At 42.3% G+C, this 20,994-nt stretch overlaps 1 long non-coding RNA gene across 1 annotated transcript in view; it reads left to right on the top strand.

Annotated features, from left to right (window-relative positions):
* The window catches only part of LOC137634942 (uncharacterized), a 20,647-nt gene extending 752 nt beyond the window's left edge, over positions 1 to 19,895 (top strand). Inside the window, exon 2 of the long non-coding RNA XR_011042597.1 lies at positions 19,657 to 19,895. This is a non-coding gene — a long non-coding RNA (uncharacterized lncRNA). The remainder of the gene's footprint in view (positions 1 to 19,656) is intronic.
* The last annotated feature ends 1,099 nt before the right edge of the window (positions 19,896 to 20,994 follow it).

Consider the following 20,994-nt stretch of genomic DNA (forward strand, 5'->3'; position numbering starts at 1 on the left):
ATCATAGTATTGCGTAAATCGTCTAACTAGCTTCATATTGTATTTAAGACCAAGATAAATATTGTTATTAAATTGCACTGATGCACTGTTCTGTAAGTGGTACATCCTTGTGGGTCATTATAAAATTACAGTATCATAAATTGGTATATTTACAGTGCGTTACTTTAATTTTAGATGGTCATAAGTCGGTTTTATTATAGAAAAACACGGAAAATGCTTTTAGTAAAGGAATGCAATTATATATTGAACAACTCCCGTTTTCTTCGGCCATGGACCTCTATTTCCATCGGAAGTAAATAGTAAATAAGATATACACTAATATAGCCTACGGTAATGGGGACCACCCAGTGAGAACTGGTGATTTTGGGTGGTGAAAATTTACTGGTGAATCAATAAATAATGGTAAAGCTAACTTTTCTTCTCTATACGTTATTATTTGGGACGCATGATAAAAATATGATAAATTGCCCAATATTGGCATCCTATTCCCTTAAAATATTTGTCTTGGTCTTTTGTTTACATTTTACAAACCACACATCCGATCCTGTTTGTATGTTTGCACACACATTGTGACCTAGGTAGGGGGCTCCGGGAGCCTGGCTGCGGGCTAGGTCTGTGACCTGGGAAGAGGGGTCTGAGGGTCTTGTTCCTCTCTAGGTCTGTGACCTGGGAAAAGGTGTCCGAGGGTTTTGTCCCCTGGCTAGGTCTGTGACCTGAGAAGATGGGTACGGGGGTTTTGTCTCCCAGCTAGGTCTGTGACCTGGGAAGGAGGACCAAGGGGCTTACCCATAGTTATGAGTAATAATACTAAGGTAGCAAGTCGCATCACCATTTTATATAAAAAAAGTAAACATTAATTAATTTTATGATGTATTTTGGTGCTGTATTTGTATGCGATCTCATTTATGGCGTCATCTCGGAAAGTATTCTTTTGTTTTGGTATGTGATCTCAATATTTTTAATAGATCGAAAAAACAAGAATATTAGAAAATTTAATGGTTCTTGCTTTGCTGTACGCTCCCTTTGCTCGCGAAAAAATAAAAACATCAAGCTCCCTATGTACTGGCAAGCAGTAATGTTGAGCTGACTTATATGATTGAGTATTATGTAGGTGTATCTGTTCGTTCCTCTAGATTACCTCAGACCTGGGAAAAGGTGTCCTAGGGTTTTGTCCCCTGGCTAGGTCTGTGACCTGAGAAGATGGGTACGGGGGTTTTGTCTCCCAGCTAGGTCTGTGACCTGGGAAGGAGGACCAAGGGGCTTACCCATAGTTATGAGTAATAATACTAAGGTAGCAAGTCGCATCACCATTTTATATAAAAAAAGTAAACATTAATTAATTTTATGATGTATTTTGGTGCTGTATTTGTATGCGATCTCATTTATGGCGTCATCTCGGAAAGTATTCTTTTGTTTTGGTATGTGATCTCAATATTTTTAATAGATCGAAAAAACAAGAATATTAGAAAATTTAATGGTTCTTGCTTCGCTGTACGCTCCCTTTGCTCGCGAAAAAATTAAAACATCAAGCTCCCTATGTACTGGCAAGCTGTAATGTTGAGCCGACTTATATGATTGAGTATTATGTACGTGTATCTGTTCGTTCCTCTAGATTACCTCAGTCATAGACATGTTGTTAGCTGGCTTCGTACATGCCACATGTTAGAAGAAAACAAGACCAATTTTTTTCCTTATCCCTTAATAGGTGATGAGTCCTTTAAGGTTGGTCGATAGAATCATATAAGTCACTCCTGTCGTTTATGTCCCCCTGGGAGAGTGTGTGTTAGTAAATTCTTCACTCGGAAAGGAGAAAGACGGTGAGATTGCTCACCACTTTGCTCACTCCTCGGCTGTCTGTTTGCAATCTTGAGCATCTGGGGGAACGCAACCACACATTTTTCACTATCTCACATTTGTTGGTGATTGCTCACTTCTACGGGAGCACAATCTCACCAGTTCATGGTCCAATTAGAGTGATACTACACATCCTACTAGGTGTTCACATGCACTTAAGAGAGGGCCATCATGAGCCATGCCCCATCTCATCTGCTCGCAATCAGTCTTGTATCCTCTCACCTGCTCTCGCCTGCTCTCAATCGATCGCTCTTTTGCCCGCTTGTAATCAATTGTGCACTCTCACATCTGCTCACGATCAATCAAGCACCCTCTCCCTTGCCTTCTAGAGCCCTTTCACTTTTTAATTTTGGTGTTGGCTGAGGATGCTCCTATCTCTTTGCACTCCAACTAACTCGGAGCAGACACTTTCTGGTGTGCTCCTTATTGCACACATGCTCACTCACTGGTTGGCTTGCGAGCTTTTATTCTTCATGCATTCTTACCGCTTTACTCCGGGATATGCATGAGATAGATAATAGATGTGTGCAAGCGCATCAAGTCCTCACCCTGTTGACACATTTCAATGGCTTGGTGAACGCAGAGATTATCTTTATATTTTCATACTGGGTAGCCAACCTCCTAGGTTGGTTGGTATAGACATAACAGTTGTGATGCTGGTTGGATTGTTGCTTTTTTCTTTTCTTGACATTGAGGCACTGGTGGAAGGTGAGCCCTTTATGTGGGGACTCCTTCCTCCATTGCATAGTATCTCTCGAAGCATTCGCCCTTTGATGGAAAATGCAGGCAAATCTTATTTGGAAGCCTTGCTATCTAAATTGCAAAAACTGCAGCAAACCCCACTTGTTGTTTCTTCCTGTTAGACTCTTTCTCAAATGGGCCTAACATTACTAAACCCCTGATGTGCACCCGGCCTATAAGGGTTTACAATAAGTGGGTAGCTATACCTCACCATTGTGTGCATCACTCTTCAGCCCCTCATAATATTTACGATTAAGCGCATTTGAACTCTTTAAGAGGTCTTATGACTAAGAAAACTGAAATGCACGCCCTAACATGTACGCTCTTTGGCCCAAATGTATAACGCTGACTGGAAATTCTAACCAGTAGACTTCCCTGACTACCAGTGTTTTGACCGTTGGTGTCCACTTACTCCTAGGGGTAATAGTGACCATCGATCCCTTTGTGGCTCAAGATCACTCAGAGCAGTTTCTTTTGGCAATAATTATCAATTGTTTTTCAATATTAAACTTACCCGATAATCATGTAGCTGTCAACTCCGTTGCCCGACAGAATTCTATGGAGGGATACGCCAGCTATCACAATACTAGAAGGGGGTGTATTTACCAGCGCCACCTGTGGCCAGGTACTCAAGTACTTCTTGTTGACACCTCCTCAATTATTCCTCTGTCGTGCTTCCGGCAAGACGTTCTGGGATACGCTTATGTTCTTGGAGTATTTTCACGACTTTGGTGAAGTATTTCTCTTTGATTTCGGCTGTCGCTTTACTGGAAACTTCTATATTAGCTTAGTTAGCTTTTGGAATTAATTTGATTAATTATGGTGACGAGAGAGTTTGAACTCTCGTTCACCTTTCAATGGCCGACCCTTCCCTTAGACGGAAGTGTTGGTGTCTAAGAGAGTATAGACTCTCTTTCTTAATTTTGCTTAACGAAAGTTATAGATTTATTTTATATCTCTCCGCCTCTTATAGGCCTCTTCGATTAACTTCCTTTTATTATAAACTCATTAAAATTAATTTTTATATTTGTTTATATTCGACCTTCCTAATAGTAGGCGGTCTTTTACCGAAGTTAATAAACTTTGAGCCCGTCATTTCGGTTTTACCTGTTAACATATTATGCTATTTCCGCCACAGAGTTTGAAAGATTTTCTTTGACAGTCTCGTACTGTTTTCAAAGTTGAACTAACGTTTTGTTTTGTCTCTGCAGTTGTTGACGTTCAGAACGTTCAACTTGCACTCTATCGTTACGATAGAGAAAGAATGTTCACGGTTTCACGTTGCAGTAAGAGTAACCGTGTCTAGCGTTTTGTTCATTCTTTCTTTACTTAATGGTTTTGATCCTAATAAAGGAACTTTTCAGTTTTTTCCTTTAACAATAATATGTTTTAACGATATATATGTTTGGGCTCTTCTCTCAGGTTCTAAGTCAAGAGAGAGAGAGAGAGAGAGAGAGATAGAGACGGAGGGAGAAAGAGGATAAACGTTTCATTCAAGCCTGCCAGGCGTACGAGTAACGTCGTTATCGTTTTTGCTCTTCTCCCTAGTCTCTTTAGGGGAAGAAACTAAACGTTTCTAGAGTGATCTAGTGTTTAGTCTCTTTCCAACCACTGAATTATCTTTCATTAGATTTTTCTGTTACATTGTAATTCTGTTTTCGCAATTACTAACTTTGAGAAAGGATAGAATTGCGTATTTCAGGTACAAACCACTTAAAGTTTCGAGTTCAGTGAAATAAGTGCAAACAGAAATCAAAGTGATAAGTGATTAGTGCGTGAGGGTACTTTTGTGCGCGCCAGTCGTCCTCCCAGTCCGGGACCTCTTGCAAGCTCCCAAGCCCAGGGGAGAAGCAATGTCGAAGGGCATAAGGGTTCAGCAGGCCTTGATCGGCGCACAGAAGTATTCTCGGTGGTTGTGGGCGTGTCTTACCGAGACCGTCACTCCCACCCGCAGACGATTGAGCCCTTATTTTGCTCGTCTGCAGAAGAGATTAGGGGAGAAAATAAAGGCAGAGTAACGCTGGTCTCAGGTCTCAAGACCTCTTAAACGTTAAGTCCAGACCTATGCCAGACGTACGAAGTTAAAGTTCACAACCCGAATGCAGTCATTGGGTTAGCTCTGACTCTCCTCAGTCATCAGTTGATTACACTCCGCCTAAGAGGAGTAAGGTTCTGCCACAACAGATCTCTGCTGTTAAGGCTTTACCTCAGCAGAACTTAGTGTCTGCCGACCCCAAGTTAACTCTACTGCAGTCCATACAGTCACAACTTTCGGTCTTGATGCGTGAGTGTCGGGCTGAGAGTGTTGCGCCTCCGCCTACACTCCCCCCCGCCTATGATCGCTCCGCCTGATCACAGTACCACCTGCCAGGCGTACGATGTTGTGAACTCTACTACAGTCCATGCAAGCACAGCTTTCGGACTTGATGCGTGAGTGTCGGGTTGAGAGTGTTGCTCCTCCGCCTCCGCCTACACTCCCTCCACCTACACTCGCTCCGCCGGATCGCAGTACCATCTGCCAGGCGTACGATGTTGTGGACTCTACTACAGTCCATGCAAGCACAGCTTTCGGACTTGATGCGTGAGTGTCGGGCTGAGAGTGTTGCTCCTCCGCCTCCGCCTACACTCCCTCCACCTACATTCGCTCCGCCTGATCGCAGTACCACCTGCCAGCAGTTCCACCTGCCAGGCGTACGATGTTGAGCCACGTGCTGAGTTTGCTGTTCCCTGTGGTGTTCAGCCTCCGCCTTCCTTAAGGCAACCTTTACATTGGGATCAGGAGGATTATACCTCTCTTCCTCCGCCTCCACTTGCTGCTCCACCAGTGATGCAACACTCGGTTGAGGTACAACAACCTCTCCCGTCCATGAGTCAGTCTCCTCAGCTCTCGCTGCAGCGAGCTCAACCCTCCACAAGGCAAGCACCACAACACCTTAGCCTTGCGCCTCAGGAGCCTCAGCTTGCGAGACATTTACCTTGTTCTGCGCAGCCTCTTCCTCATCGCGCTCCGCTCACACCACAGGAACTGGAACTTGCTACTCCGCTTCCGCCAACCGCTCAGCAAGCGCACCCTTGGGTTCAACCACTCATGCTAGGAGTCAGCCTCCTCCACCCATGCGCCTTCCTTCTGCTTGTCTTTTATTCAGCCTTTGCAGACTGAGCCTCAGGTGTTCCCTCATCGGAGTCTTGAAGAGGAAACCACAACTATTGTTGTTCCAGCTCGTTCTGACTCTGCTGTTCAGCATACCTTACCTCCATTTTCATACCATGGTTTAAACCCCATGCAAGCATGCATAAAGCACTCTAGCACTGGTCATGGAATTTCTGAGAAATGTTAAACGCCATACACACGCTCTGCTTTCCTTACAGCAGGCTCTGCTTACAGCAGGCTCTGCTTACTACATGCTCAGCATACAGCATGCTCTGCATTCAGCATGCTCTGCATACAACATGCTCTGCATACAGCATGCTCTGCATTCAGCATGCTCTGCATACAACATGCTCTGCATACAGCATGCTCTGCATACAGCATACTCTGCATACATCATGCTCTGCATACCTTACCGCATGCTTCTCAACACATCTTGGGTTGTTGCCAACTCACTAGACTGTCAAGCAGTTTCATAACGTTGCCTTCTAGTCTGCTGCTTTTGCACCAGTGAACCCTCACTCAGAGAACTTAGCTTTTCTAGGATAAGGTCCCTGTAGATGAGAAAGTTCTTTTCTCCCTCCTTCTGATATTCCCTTGAGGACTCTGTCGTTTGGAGGGAGCCTTTAGCTGCATAACCTCTTATGGACTTTTATTTAAGCATAACATGCTTACAGGGAAGGTAATGGTTCCACTTCAGCCGCTAATCCCGTCTGTTACCACACCTGCTCCCATAGACCTTGAGCTGTGTTGCATGACATGCAGTCCAAGCTTAGTCCTTGTTAGAGGATTTTTTGTTTACGGAGTTAATGTGTCACGGGGAAGACGTTCAACAACCAACAGAAGGGACTTGTTGTGACGCAGTGCGGCAACCTCAGCAACCCGTTAAGGAGTTGTCTGTACGACCCAGACAGTCTAGACAGATTCGGGTTGTCACTGTACTTCCTCGCTTGCCCATGATTGACAGTTTACAGACTGTGCAGCAGTATCATGATCTTGTGTCCGGCTCCGTCAGACGACTGGCTTTTAAGAGCTCCCACAAGTCGTCGCTGTCTGGAGATTTTCAAATGGACTATGGATCTGACCAAGGAACTGGGCCTCCTGGTCAATTTTGAGGAGTCTCAGCTCGTTCCATCCCAGACCATTGTCTCCTTGGGTATAGATCTTCAGAGTCGAGCTTTTCGGACTTGTCCGTCGGCCCCAAGGATCTTCCAAGCCCTAGAATGCATCCAGAGCATGCTGAGAAGGAACCGATGCTTAGTCAGGCAGTGGATGAGTCTAACAGGGACACTTTCATCGCTGGCCCTGTTCATCGAGTTAGGGAGACTCCACCTCCGCCCCCTTCAGTATCATCTAGCTGCTCACTGGATAAAGGACATGACGCTAGAGACGGGCTCAGTTCCTGTTTCCGAAGAGATGAGGTCTACTCTAACGTGGTGGAAGAACAGCATTCTTCTCAAGGAAGGTCTACCATTGGCTGTTCAGACCCCCGACCACCGTCTCTTCTCGGACGCATCGGACACGGGCTGGGGTGCGACACTGGACGGACAGGAATGCTCGGGAACATGGAATCAGGAGCAAAGGACACTTCACATCTATTGCAAGGAGTTGTTGGCAGTTCATCTGGCCTTGATAAACTTCAAGTCCCTCCAGCTTAACAAGGTGGTGGAGGTGAACTCCGACTACACCACAGCCTTGGCTTACATCTCCAAGCAGGGAGGGACTCATTCGAGGAAGTTGTTCGAGATCGCAAGGGACCTCCTCATTTGGTCAAAAGATCGAAAGCTCACGCTGGTAACGAGGCTCATTCAGGGCGATATGAATGTCATGGCAGATCGCCTCAGCCGGAAGGGTCAGGTCTTCCCCACAGAGTGGACCCTTCACAAGAATGTTTGCAGCAGACTTTGGGCCCTGTGGGGTCAGCCAACCATAGATCTATTCGCTACCTCGATGACCAAGAGGCTCCTCTTGTATTGTTCTCCGATTCCAGACCCAGCAGCAGTTCGCGTGGATGCCTTTCTGCTGGATTGGTCCCATCTCGACCTGTATGCATTCCCGCCGTTCAAGATTGTCAACAGGGTACTTCAGAAGTTCGCCTCTCACAAAGGGACACGGCTAAGTTGGTTGCTCCCCTCTGGCCCGCGAGAGAATGGTTCACCGAGGTACTGCAATGACTGGTCGACGTTCCCAGGACTCTTCCTCCTAGAGTGGACCTTCTGCGTCAACCTCACGTAAAGAAGGTTCACCCAAACCTCCACGCTCTTCGTCTGACTGCCTTCAGACTATCGAAAGACTCTCAAGAGCTAGAGGCTTTTCGAAGGAGGCAGCCAGAGCGATTGCCAGAGCAAGGACGACATCCACTCTCAGAGTCTATCAGTCTTAATGGGAAGTCTTCCGAAGCTGGTGCAAGGCCAATGCAGTTTCCTCAACCAGTACCACTGTAACCCAGATTGCTGACTTCCTGTTACATCTAAGGAACGTAAGATCCCTATCAGCTCCTACGATCAAGGGTTACAGAAGTATGTTGGCAGCGGTTTTCCGCCACAGAGGCTTGGATCTTTCCTCCAACAAAGATCTACAGGACCTCCTTAGGTCTTTTGAGACCTCAAAGGAACGTCGGTTGTCCACTCCAAGCTGGAATCTAGACGTGGTCCTAAGGTTCCTAATGTCATCAGGATTTGAACCGCTCCAATCAGCCTCTTTTAAGGACCTCACATTAAAACTCTTTTCCTCGTGTGCTTAGCAACAGGTAAAAGAGTAAGTGAGATCCACGCCTTCAGCAGGAACATAGGTTTCACATCTGAAACGGCTACATGTTCCTTGCAGCTCGGTTTTTTGGCTAAAAACGAGCTTCCTTCCCGTCCTTGGCCTAAGTCGTTCGAGATCCCAAGCCTGTCCAACATGGTGGGGAACGAACTGGAGAGAGTACTTTGCCCAGTTAGAGCTCTTAAGTACTATCTAAGAAGGTCAAAACCATTACGAGGACAATCAGAAGCCTTATGGTGTGCTATCAAGAAGCCTTCTCTACCAATGTCTAAGAACTCAGTTTCTTACTACATCAGGCTTCTGATTAGAGAAGCAAATTCTCATCTGAAGGAAGAAGACCTTGCTTTGCTGAAGGTAAGGACACATGAAGTGAGAGCTGTGGCTACTTCAGTGGCCTTCAAACAGAACCGTTCTCTGCAGAGTGTTATGGATGCAACCTATTGGAGAAGCAAGTCAGTGTTCGCATCATTCTATCTCAAAGATGTCCAGTCTCTTTACGAGTACTGCTACACCCTGGGTCCATTCGTAGCAACGAATGCAGTAGTAGGCGAGGGCTCAGCCACTACATTCCCATAATCCCATAACTTATTAACCTTTCTCTTGAATACTTTTTATGGGTTGTAAGGTCGGCTAAGAAGCCTTCCACATCCTTGTTGATTTGGCGGGTGGTCAATTCTTTCTTGAGAAGCGCCAAGGTTAAAGGTTGTGATGAGGTCCTTTAGTATGGGTTGCAGCCCTGTATACTTTAGCACCTTTGAGTTGATTCAGCCTCCCAAGAGGAACGCTGCGCTCAGTAAGGAAGACGATCTTATTAAAGGCAGAGTAACGGTTCAAGTCGACTTCCTTACCAGGTACTTATTATTTCATTGTTATTGTGGATAACTGATTATATGAAATACGGGATACTTAGCTATCCTTTAGTCTTGTACACTGGTTTTTCACCCACCCCCCTGGGTGTGAATCAGCTACATGATTATCGGGTAAGTTTAATATTGAAAAATGTTATTTTTATTAATAAAATAAATTTTTGAATATACTTACCCGATAATCATGATTTAATCGACCCTCCCTTCCTCCCCATAGAGAACCAGTGGACCGAGGAATAATTGAGGAGGTGTCAACAAGAAGTACTTGAGTACCTGGCCACAGGTGGCGCTGGTAAATACACCCCCTTCTAGTATTGTGATAGCTGGCGTATCCCTCCATAGAATTCTGTCGGGCAACGGAGTTGACAGCTACATGATTATCGGGTAAGTATATTCAAAAATTTATTTTATTAATAAAAATAACATTTCAGTAAATACGAGAAATACATCAAAGAGAAATACAGTACTGTACTCAGATTATTTAGTTAAGGAAAATAGAAATTTCTTTTAGAGTTTTTAATCTTTACTCTATGACCAAGCTTGCACTATTAAACTCGGGTGTTCTCCTCAAGAAGAGATATATTCCCTATACCCTAAACATGTGCACAGTTACACTCGTGCATTTGGTTTTCTCAAGGAAGCAAAACAAAAATTCTTCACATGCATTCAGCTTTTAGTTAGTTTTCTGCACGGGCAATACTTTGTATGAGCACTTGTGCGTACCTTAAACCTTAAGTTCCCTATGTCTCAGGAACGTGGTCAGTCAGCTGACTTTATATACACTGAAGAAAATGTGTTCTCTGCCCTTTACTTTCTTTTAAGACGAATAGTTTTATTTAAGACTAATCAGTAGGAGTATTGTTTAATTCTCTCTTACTGTTTCAGAAAGGTGGCCAGTCCTCCCCCATTAAAGAAAAAACAAATAATTTACATACTTTTTCAGCTGTTTGCACCCTTTAGAACGACACCACAAAGTGAGCATCTATTGGAACATACAACACATGCTTGTGATGCGAGCATAGTTTAGAGCGTTACTTCTTTTGGTTCATTATCGCTAGCCTGTTAGCGATCACTTGCTGTTATTGTAGCTCTATCTCTCTACAGGTCAGGTAGTTTGCTCCCCCATTAGAGTGATACAAGATACACTACTGGGTGTTAACACAAAATTGAAAGCACGCCATGACACAGGTGCCCGATCAAAAGTCGCACCATCTCAACTCCTCTCCTCTTGATCGGTTGCACACACTCACAACTGCTCATGGTCAGTTCCATACCCTCTTACCTTGTCATGTTTGATTGCACATCATCTCACCTGCCTGCTAGATTGTTCTCCCATAGGAGCACCACCACTAACCCTCTTATTTGCTCCCATACAAATATGTGAGAGAAGTACAGTACTCAGGTTAGATAGTAATGAGAATGAAACTGACCAACAGCTGCTCCTACACAAAAACAAACCTAACCTGAGTAGAGGACTCAGGTTTGAATCGTTAAGAAGAATAAGATTTAGATTTGAATGGGTCAATTTGGTAATTCTGAGAGTAGCAGGCAGGGCAACGGTATAGTGGTTGGACTTAGGCTTATAACTTAGAGCAGTCACGTGCTGATGTCCTAACTATTGGCATGTTGCCCACCCGCACCTGTCTACTTGCGAGTCCCGACCATGGTTGTGTTTCCCCCAAATATGCTTTGTTGCTTGGGACAGATAATAAATATAAGGAAAGACATCTGTTATGCACTCCTTAAGCTCAGACCAAGGACTGTGGCTGACTTCTAGTCAAAGGACAATTCATTAACAACCACCATTTTAGAGCAGCAGGGTCAGAGGCACAGCAAACACGGGTCAGGAAAAAGGGGCCAGGTACCTGCTTTGAAAATTGTAGCAGTATGACATGCTTAGCATGTCCCCTGAGCAAGGATGGCGTTTAAGTACCAAATCCGTTGTAATTTTTTATCCTCTTCCACTGGGGTGCCAAGAGTCCTCCCATGATGGTACCTGTGGGAAGATGCCTCCAACCTTGATTGAAGAGGGTTGATATCACGAGACAGAACAGTAGACTTTGGACATACACCACTCCGGGTTCTGCCTCTCGTTCACTGAATCATCATCTCCTCTAATTGACTACCTGAAACGTCATCAGTTCTGCCGCCAGAGATTATCAAAGAATTTTGCCCTTCAGACAGGTTCAGGTCCTGTTGCAGAAGGATGCTATCCCGAGTGTACGCCTGTACCTCAGTGGACGAACAAGCTTGCTCACACCATTTCGCAGGGTTTCCAACAGCTCTTGCGAGCGATGATAATTGTCTCTTACAGCAAATATATACAGTAGGTGCCTGGGTATCTGAAATGGGTGTTCTCATACGTATTGGCAGTGTTCATTTCTGTATTGCAAGTAGTGGTGCTAGGAATTTAATCTCTGGACCTCCCCAAACTAGATCTTCTCTTGCTGAATCTCCAAGTAAAAAAGGACTTCAGATTTTGAAGTGAGAGAATTCTGTGATAAGCATCAGTCTCCCTTACCTGTTAATAATCATGTTCACTTTTCAATAAGGAGAATTATTTTTCTTAGACCATGCATTTTTAACTTAATATTTTAACATGCTTTAGAAATTATGGTATTTTTAAATATAAAACTTCCTGCTGGTTATATAATAATAGCTAGCGTCCCTGACGCCTCGGCAGGAAATTCCCAAAATCTCGCGCGGCTATCGCATATATGCCAGGTGTACACTAGTGCCCTCATGGTACAACAGGTAGAACTATACCCAACCTCTTCAGATTTTTCCCTGCCGTCATGGCAGTCGGTTCTATTGGAAATTCTCTCTCGCTTTTACTCTATTTGGACGTTATTTGGTCATGTATTAACGTTTTTTGAGTTTAGGCTTTCGCTTTTTTGTTTTATTTGAACTGTGATCACGTATTTACAACTTAAAAGGTAAGATTAAAAGGGTTTTCGACCTATTTTAAACCTTACGAAAGCATAGGACGAAAGGTAAACATCTCGTCCATTGATGACGTCACAGCCTTTTGTCGTAGGCTATAAGTCCGACTTGCTTTTAGAAAGAATTATAAGTGGTTATTTTCTTTTGAAATATTAAGTTGTAAATTTAATTAAAGGATTATTAATCTAGGAAAATTGTATCCTTTTAATAGTTTTCTTGAGGTAATCTTCAATCTGTTTGCTAAGATTAACTAGCGTTCAGCTGTTACGCAGTTATCAGTATTATTACAATATTCCTTAGAGATTTTATGAGTAGTACATTCTTCTTACTTCTCAAGTTTTTTAGTTGTACAATATAAAAGGAACATTTTATTTTGAAATTAAATGATCCTGTCAGTATTTTTCTCTAGTCAGAGATTAAAGGAAGTTAAATTTCACTTAATGTTTATACGAATCGATGTAGCGCACGATTCTATGTAACGTTGTTTCCTTAGTGGAATACTAAGATTGTTCGTATATTAAGTGTAAATGTTCCAATAATTACGGGTGATGATTCATCTCTTATTGGAATTCCTTAATTTAAGGGTTTATTTTATTTTATAAATATTATTCCTATTTAGGTAATATTTAATTTTTCGCTGCTTGTATATGGGATTCAATAAATTTTCATTCCCATTCGAACAATTGAGAGAATTGTAAGTCTCTCTTTAAGAGTTCATTTCGTTTGAGAGAACGTATACTTTAGTTTTCAAATGATTGTGAAACTTTCTTTTTAACAAAGAATAGAATGAACATTTTTAGTGTTAAATTACAAAGTGAATTTTATTCAGTAGAGAGTACTTCTGTTCGGATCTGTTATTATCCTAGTCTTAGACCTCTGTCAAGCTCCCGGAAGAGGAGAAGTTAAGTCGAACGACGAAAGGAATCGAGAGATTAGCCAGGCGCTACAGTCTTTTAAGACCCGAACAGAAGTCCTCTTGAGTGCAGAACGCTCACCCTCGTTATAGATAAAGCGAGGTATTAATGTTGTCAAATATTGTACGCGCTTTTCAGGCGCTAAGCTGAAAACAAAATAAGATTCGTTCTACGTATTTACGTTTCAAACAACAGCACTCGTTGATGATACAGTTTTATCAACCGGCTGTTGACGGTGAGCCTGGGCGTTAGTCTTCGGTGGTAGACCCGTTGTCGCACAGGCGGCCTGCTGTCTCTGGGACCGACATGATATCGCACAGGCGGTCTCCCATTTTCACTGTTCAGCGGCAGGTCGATGTAGATTTGTCTCGGCAGAGCTCTGTTTCACATCTACTTTTAAAAGAAGCAGACAGCCGATTGCCAGTTTAAGCTTGATGATGTTCGCTAAGTGGCAGGCGCGAGGCGCAAGCGGAGCCTGAGCGGAAGCGTGACGAGGCTCAGAAGTTAATTGATGAAGGCGCCGAGTGTCGGCGGCAGCGCCAGGCAGGCGGAAAGCGCTAGCGTGGCGACCCACGCCAGTCGAGTCATGAGTGGGCAGAGCGCCAGCGCGAGCAGCGGCGGTAGCGCAAATATCACGTGAGTGCGGCGCACCAGGACGAGGCGGAGCGCTAGTGCCAGCTAGATTTATTCTATTATAAAATCAATCGTGACAGCAAACCAAGGCTAGTGGCTGTCAATTGGATGTGGATATGGAACAACGCAAGCTCGCCCATGTTACCACTGATGCGCCTGCATAGCTCCAATCTCTGATTTGTTAGAAGTAGACCCGAATGAGGTTCTCTCTCATGAGGATCAATTGGGGGATATCTCGGAGAGAAAGGAGGAGAAACCACCTCAACATTCGGTGGGAAAAAAAAAAATGCTAGTCTTCTCGGAATTTTTTCCAGACTATTTTACACCTGTTACTCCGCGATCTCCCCCTTATGAGTTTACCTTAGGCAAGGCAGAGGAGACTTCCTTCGATACAAAATGGTGCTTTCCCGCTCTTATAAGAGAGTATTGAAATTAATGAGAGCATGGATGGATTTAAGAAAAGCTCTGGGCGGGACATGCTTCGCTTTTCCACCAGCCAAGTTCGCTTCTAAGTCTGACGTCTGATATGAGACGGGGGAAGTCTTGGGTTTGGGAGTTCCAGCGTCTGCGCAGGGAGACTTCGCAAACCTGGTAGATTATTCCCGTCTCCTGGCCATGAGAAGGAATAGACTGTAGTGGTCAATGTCGGAGTTTGACCAACTCTTGAAAGGATAGTTCAGAGAGTTGAGGTATTTAATTTACTTGACTGGTCACTGGGAGTCTTGAGCAGAAGAGTAACCGAGATGAAGGACACTGATAGTCTTATCCAACTTATGTCTTATATGGACAGGGCAGTCAGGGATGGTTCTAACGAGTTGGCTGCTTTACTTACTGCAGGAGTTATAAAGAAAAGAGCTACTTTCCTTCCTTTCTGCGGGCGTCACTCCATGTTAGAGATCGGAGTTGCTTTTGCGCCCATATCTTCGGCTCTTTTTCCGCAGGTTTTAGTTAAGGAAGTGCCTGCAAATTGGGCTCAGAAGGCTACTCAAGCTTTGGTCACTAAAACAGTCAGTAAGGTTTTACCTACGCCCTTCTCTTCTCGTAGAACTAAGGAGGGGACATCATAGTCTCATTCTGCCCAGCCTTTTCGAGGTAAATCTATAGGGAGAAGTACTTTCAAACCAGAGGCAAGGAAGCAAAGGAAAAGAGGAGTCAAGCCCAGTCGAGGCAGGGTCTGACTGCTCTCCCCTTCAAGCAGCAGTGGCAGCCGGGCTAAACAGCTTCTGACAGCCCTGGGAAAAGAAGGGAGTGGACCCTTGGTCCGTACGTCGTCTATTAATCAGAGCACAGCTTCATTCGGATGACGTTCGACGTTCTTCCTGTCTTCTAGACTAGGAAGTTAATCGTCATGTAGGTACACGAACAGAACTTGCTCTCACAGCAGGTGTGTTGCGATTCTTAAGTGAGAAGCAATCAAGTGTGTTTTTTCTTCCACGAGAGGAGCGGAAGTCAGAAGAATCATATATAATCCTGGCTCTTCCTCTGAAATCTGAAGCACAGTCAGGGAAGACAGAGTTTGTCCTCTTAGAAGGTTGCAAAACCTAGACTTGGTCATCAACAATCAATACGTCCGAGACTTTTAAGGAGTCATATGTTTTCTAGTAACTCATCCTCGGTTACTGATGTTCGCCGGAAGTTTTTTCTGTTGAAAAAAGGCGACGTGTCAGCGCCAAAAGCGCGCAAGAGACACAATTCTTTGAGAGAAGAGGTGCTCAGTTTGCTTCTGTTTAAACTTCCTCTCCGCCCCCAGTTTGAGGAATTGTTTAGTACTTTCTTCTGGGGTCGAGCGACTACTGTTAACGATATCTCATAGCTTGGGATACGTTCAGGTCACGCACAAGGCGCGCTGGGAATGTCATAGGGACTCTCCCAGGTTGCTCACGGGGCTGCGGTTGATGATCTCTTCTAGCCTTCACTCACGCTTGAGGTGGCGCACAAGCTGCCCCGCTAGTGTAAGGTTGGTCTGAGCTAAAGGAGGTAAATTTCATCTCTTTTTAGCGTTTACGATTCTTGGGGGGGGGGGGGGAAGAATGTTTTCTCCTAATAAAGTAAGGACTACTATAGATCAAAGTGATGGTTTTCCGTTAGTATAATACAGAATAGTTCTCCGATGCTCAGCAACGTCTCCTCGCAAAGATAGGCTCTTGTTGCGGGAGGAGATAGAGCATACACTTGTAGCGGCACAGATGTGCACGCGGTCACAGACGCTGACAGTCAAAGTTGATCCTTTCAACTAGTTGTCCCATCCTCGCGATCTGCGGGATACGCGTTTCCACTCATGCGGATGCATACTACATGTGAGCATCTCTCGACAAACGTGTCAACCTGAAATCCTAAGCAACCTAGACGCATGTGCCAGCCTTGACATATACTGGATAAGGTCAGTCAGGTGTTTCTGCATCATGAGAGACTAACAGTTGCTCCTTTGTGCCATTGACCTGACACGATACTGTTGCCTACGTGCAGCACGCTGTAGATTTACAGCAGGCGAGACGTACATAGAGCACTGTATCCACTCGACAAGGTGAACGCATACAGCACGCTAGCACCTTACAAGGATGCAAGCACATGCGACATTATAGTCGCATATTAGATGTATACAGTCTAGTCTTTGGCTCACAGCAGTACGGACAGACTGTTGTCTTTTCTTTGCGTCGCTCTCGCCTCACAGCTAACGCTTTCTCGCGTCAAACTTTGACTTTAGGTGTGTTGAACATTTGTTGCTACACACGATCAGGTCTTAACTTCACAGCATGAGGCTCATGTTGTTGATGCTTCTTTTCAACAGGCCTAGCTTCAGTATCGGTTTCTTGCGACTGATATGGATGCGTGTTGGGAGGTGGTCTAGATCTTGTCTCTCTCACACGAGTTGATGAGCATATACAGCAGGCTGGATGCATACTGGACTCATGCTAGGATTATGCTAGGTGTTTGCTGGAAGCATGTCATCAGTTTTTTTCCTGTGTCAGGATCACGAACGTTTTATTTTAAACCATCAAGCTTTAGATCTAGCTGCCTCCAGTATTTTTGAAAACAGCTATGATCAAGAGGTTGTTCGAAGGAGACAGCTGAGGCTTTCGCTTGTACAAGGGACCTTTGCCTCAAGGTTTTCAACCCAGTTAGGGGGTTTTATGGAGTAGTGTAGAGCTAAAAGGCTCTTCATTTTGTAACTCTAAGACAAGCGGCCTGTTTCTTCTTAGACCTTGGAAGGAAAACACATTTTTTCCTCCTCGACCATCAAGGGTTACAGGAGTATTCAGACAGTTATCTGCAGATGCAGAAGAATGCATCTATCGAATAAAGGCCTTATAGATCTTCTCGGGTCATTTGAGATGACTTAGAAGGGTCAGCAAGATGCTCCAGCCTAAATTTAGGATTTGTTTCTGGAATTTCGCGGTAGTGACAGATCCGAGTCTTTACACTTGGTTTCTTCTTAAGGCTTAACTTTGGAGACTTTCTAATTAAGTCTACTATAGTTGAGAGCCAGTGAAGTTCAATCTTTTAGCAAGAACATGGACTTCACAATGGTTAAGCCATAGGCACCTTGCATCCTGGATTCTTGATCATTAACAAACGTCCTTCTCATTCATGGCCTAAATCTTTCGGGATCTTTATCCTCTCGAATTTGGTTTGTGAAGGGCTGTGAAGAGTATTTTACCCGGTTTAAACAATGGAGTTTTATCGGGACAGGACCTAAGAGGTTAAGAGTCTATTCATGACTCTTTGGTGCACGGTCAAGAAGCCTACGCTATCTATATCTAAAACGCTCTATCGTCTAATATAGACGTTAATTACAAGAGTTCTTTCATACTGTTGTGTGACAGATCGTAACATGTCGAAAGAGTAAAGACTCATGAAGTTAGAGCTATAGGAGCTTCTGTAACTTTTAAACTAATCTGTTCTCTGCAAAGCATTGCGTATACAGCCTTGTGAAGGGGTATTCCTGCATTCGCCTTGCATTTCTTAGATCGTATTTAGTCTCTTTTTGAGGAATTCTCTACATTTTGGGTTCACTCGTAATAACGAGTGAAGTAGTAGGTGAGACATTCACCACATTATTTCCCTATATTCCTAGTACCCCCTGTTCTTCTCTTAGAACTGTTATATATGTTTTTATGATTGTACGTGAAGATTGGTCGACAATCTTCTGCAATCTTTGATCTAGTCAGGTGGTCATTTTGTTCCTAGAGAGTTCCCGGAACAAGGGTATTAGTTGAGGTTATGTCATGTTATAGGTTATTGAACTGTTTGATAACTCCTAGAGATCATCAGCCCCCTGGGTGGACCGCTGGATCTTCTAAGGATAGCAGACAAAATGAGGCAGAGCATTGCTGTCAGCTTCCTTATCAGGTGAGAACCTCTTTAAGTGGTTTGTGTAACGCTTAAGTGAATTTCCAATTATGTAGCAGTCTCTGACCCACCACCAAGGGTGTCAATCGGCTATTCTTATATAACCAGCGGGTAAGTTTTATATTTAGAAATTTTATTTTCATAATAAAATAAATTTTTGAATATACTTATCCGCTGGTTATATAAGTTAGAAACCCACCCTCCTCCCCTCTAGAGACCATGGTGCATGGAAAATCTGAAGAGGTTGGGTATAGTTCTACCTGTTTACCGTGAGGGCACTAGTATACACCTGGCATATATGCGATAGCCGCGCAAGATTTTGGGAATTTCCTGCCGAGGCGTCAGGGACGTTAGCTATTCTTATATAACCAGCGGGTAAGTGTATTCCAAAATTTATTTTATTATGAAGATAACATAATTTTGAAATAATGACTGTAACATCTGTTTATTTAGTTGTTTTGGGTATTTATTTATTAATTTTAGTTGCATGCCCAGGCAACAGCAGTTATTACCTTATAAATAAATTCTTTATATTGCTGATAGGTTTGTGTAAAAAAAATGTGACTCCGGTAAGACCAGGCTGTCAGTTTAATAATGTCAGATAGGTTAGTCCATGGATGAAGCATACCCAGTAAGTCAAAAACAATAAGCTTGTCAATGAACCAATCGAAAAAATGTTGGTTAGAGTTAGAGTGTGTGATAAGTTTTTCCATAGTTTAAGGAGAGATAAGATGGTGAAGATAGGTAGAATAAGCTGGTTCATTGATTGAAGGTTAACCATCAAATCCACATAGATGAATGAATTATTATGATAGAATAGCCGGAGTTAGTTTATGGAGGATCCATACATTATATAATAAGTTAATGTAATTTCAATTGCGACAATGATACATTTCCTTGATAGATTGTTTTTGTTTTCGGGTAGTGAAAACACTCTTGTATATTAAGTAATATTTTATACTTGAAGCTATTACTGTGACAGTAAATCCGATTGGTGTTCTGAATTTATAAAAAAAAAGAAAAAAAAAAGTATTTTATGAGTATTGTGTGCCTGACCAATTATACTCTGGTGTAAGGTTATGATGATTTATTGAGTATCTCTTGAAGAAAGTTGGAAGATAAGGGGAGTTCTGTTAGCCATTGGTCAATCTATTACAGTATTTTAGTGAAGTATTACCTTGTTAGCATTTAGGAAGTAATACTTTTCCACTTTACCAGATATAATACTTATTTGTAATGCTGGTTATTACAAATGCTAGGGGCATATCTAGTTTGTCATTATTTCTACTATTTTATACTTAATACATAACATATTTTATAATCTATAGTTCATCATGCACATTATTTTACTAAAGGCATAGTCTTGATATTGAAGTGCATAGTAAAATTTTTGAAAATGGCTGATGTATTTGTATATTAATATATTTTCTTTATTTTCCAGATTATAATCATCAGAATGGAAGAAACCTTCTTGTATCCACCTTCGCAAATACGTATAATAAAATATTCCTACTGGCATCAAGATGAAGATTAGCAGCGAATACTCAAGGATTTACTGCATAAAAAATCCAGAATGTTTCCGAAGAAGGCAAAATAATCATCTCAACTGAAGCAGCCAGTCAATCATCAAGCTTTTCTGGAGTATTAAAATAGTATTACAGTACTACAAATATCTTGAAATTGTCAATTGAGTCTTCGACCTGAGTTATTGAAATTTTATGGGGTTCTGTATGACAATGGTCACTCCTTATATATTCCATAGGTTCAGTAGCAATCCCTAATTAAATTTGAAAATAGTTAAGATACACTAAATAATTGATAAGAATTTTTGCAACAACGATATTACCAGATTAATCTAATTCATCAGAGGGTGTTTATTTCTGGAAGCCGTGAATTTAATTATTGAAGCTATTAACTTTTACTCAGTCTAGTAGCAATTATTTTATTCTCTCTTAATCTTAATCAGCGCATGTAAAGTTAATTAACGCTAGTTTTAAATTGTATACTTTTATGCTATACAAGTTTTCTAGTTAAATTTTAAACACTTAGAATTTAACAGTAAAATTAGTTCCAGCTTTTTTGACTTTGTAATTAGAATTCAGATTTGCCATTTCCTAATTATTTTTTGATATTAAATAAGCACAATCATTCGTTTAGTTGTTTGCAAACTAGTTGGCGAATTAATTTAAAATAATTAGCAAGAATTAATATAGGTTGTTAATGGGTTGGGTTTATATGTATAAATATAAACTTCTTTAAAAATGTTGAATATTAAAAACCAATTAAAACCAACAAATGTAAATGAGGAAGGACTTTTTCCTTAGAAATTTTCTTATGTTTTCCTTTTTCATTAACCAGCTGTTAAATATTAATTTTCCTCTGAACCTCTTAACATACTTTTAGGTCATATCATTTGTAGATTGTGTGATTTAAGGCCTACTGCAAACAAGTTATCTAAATGTGAGAAAGAAGGTAAATTAATATCACCTTTTTTAGCAATCGATTCAAATTTATTCTACAATCTATATTAAATTACATTAATTTCATGTGAGTATAACCTACAACTAATTATTTTAACTGTATAATTTTTGTCTATACACTATTTCATCTCTTTGGAGACTTTCATCTAATTATTAGCAACTGCATTTTCTTATGCAAAAATTCTAATCTTTGTAGGCCTATGTTCTCTTAAAAGGTATTAGCTAATATGCTTAAGATAGTAACGTTAGACAAATACAAGTCTGGCTCTCTAATTAGCCACATCTTGCCACAAGTGTTT

Source organism: Palaemon carinicauda, chromosome 45, assembly GCF_036898095.1.
Source record: "Palaemon carinicauda isolate YSFRI2023 chromosome 45, ASM3689809v2, whole genome shotgun sequence".
Classification (NCBI taxonomy): Eukaryota; Metazoa; Arthropoda; class Malacostraca; order Decapoda; family Palaemonidae; genus Palaemon; species Palaemon carinicauda.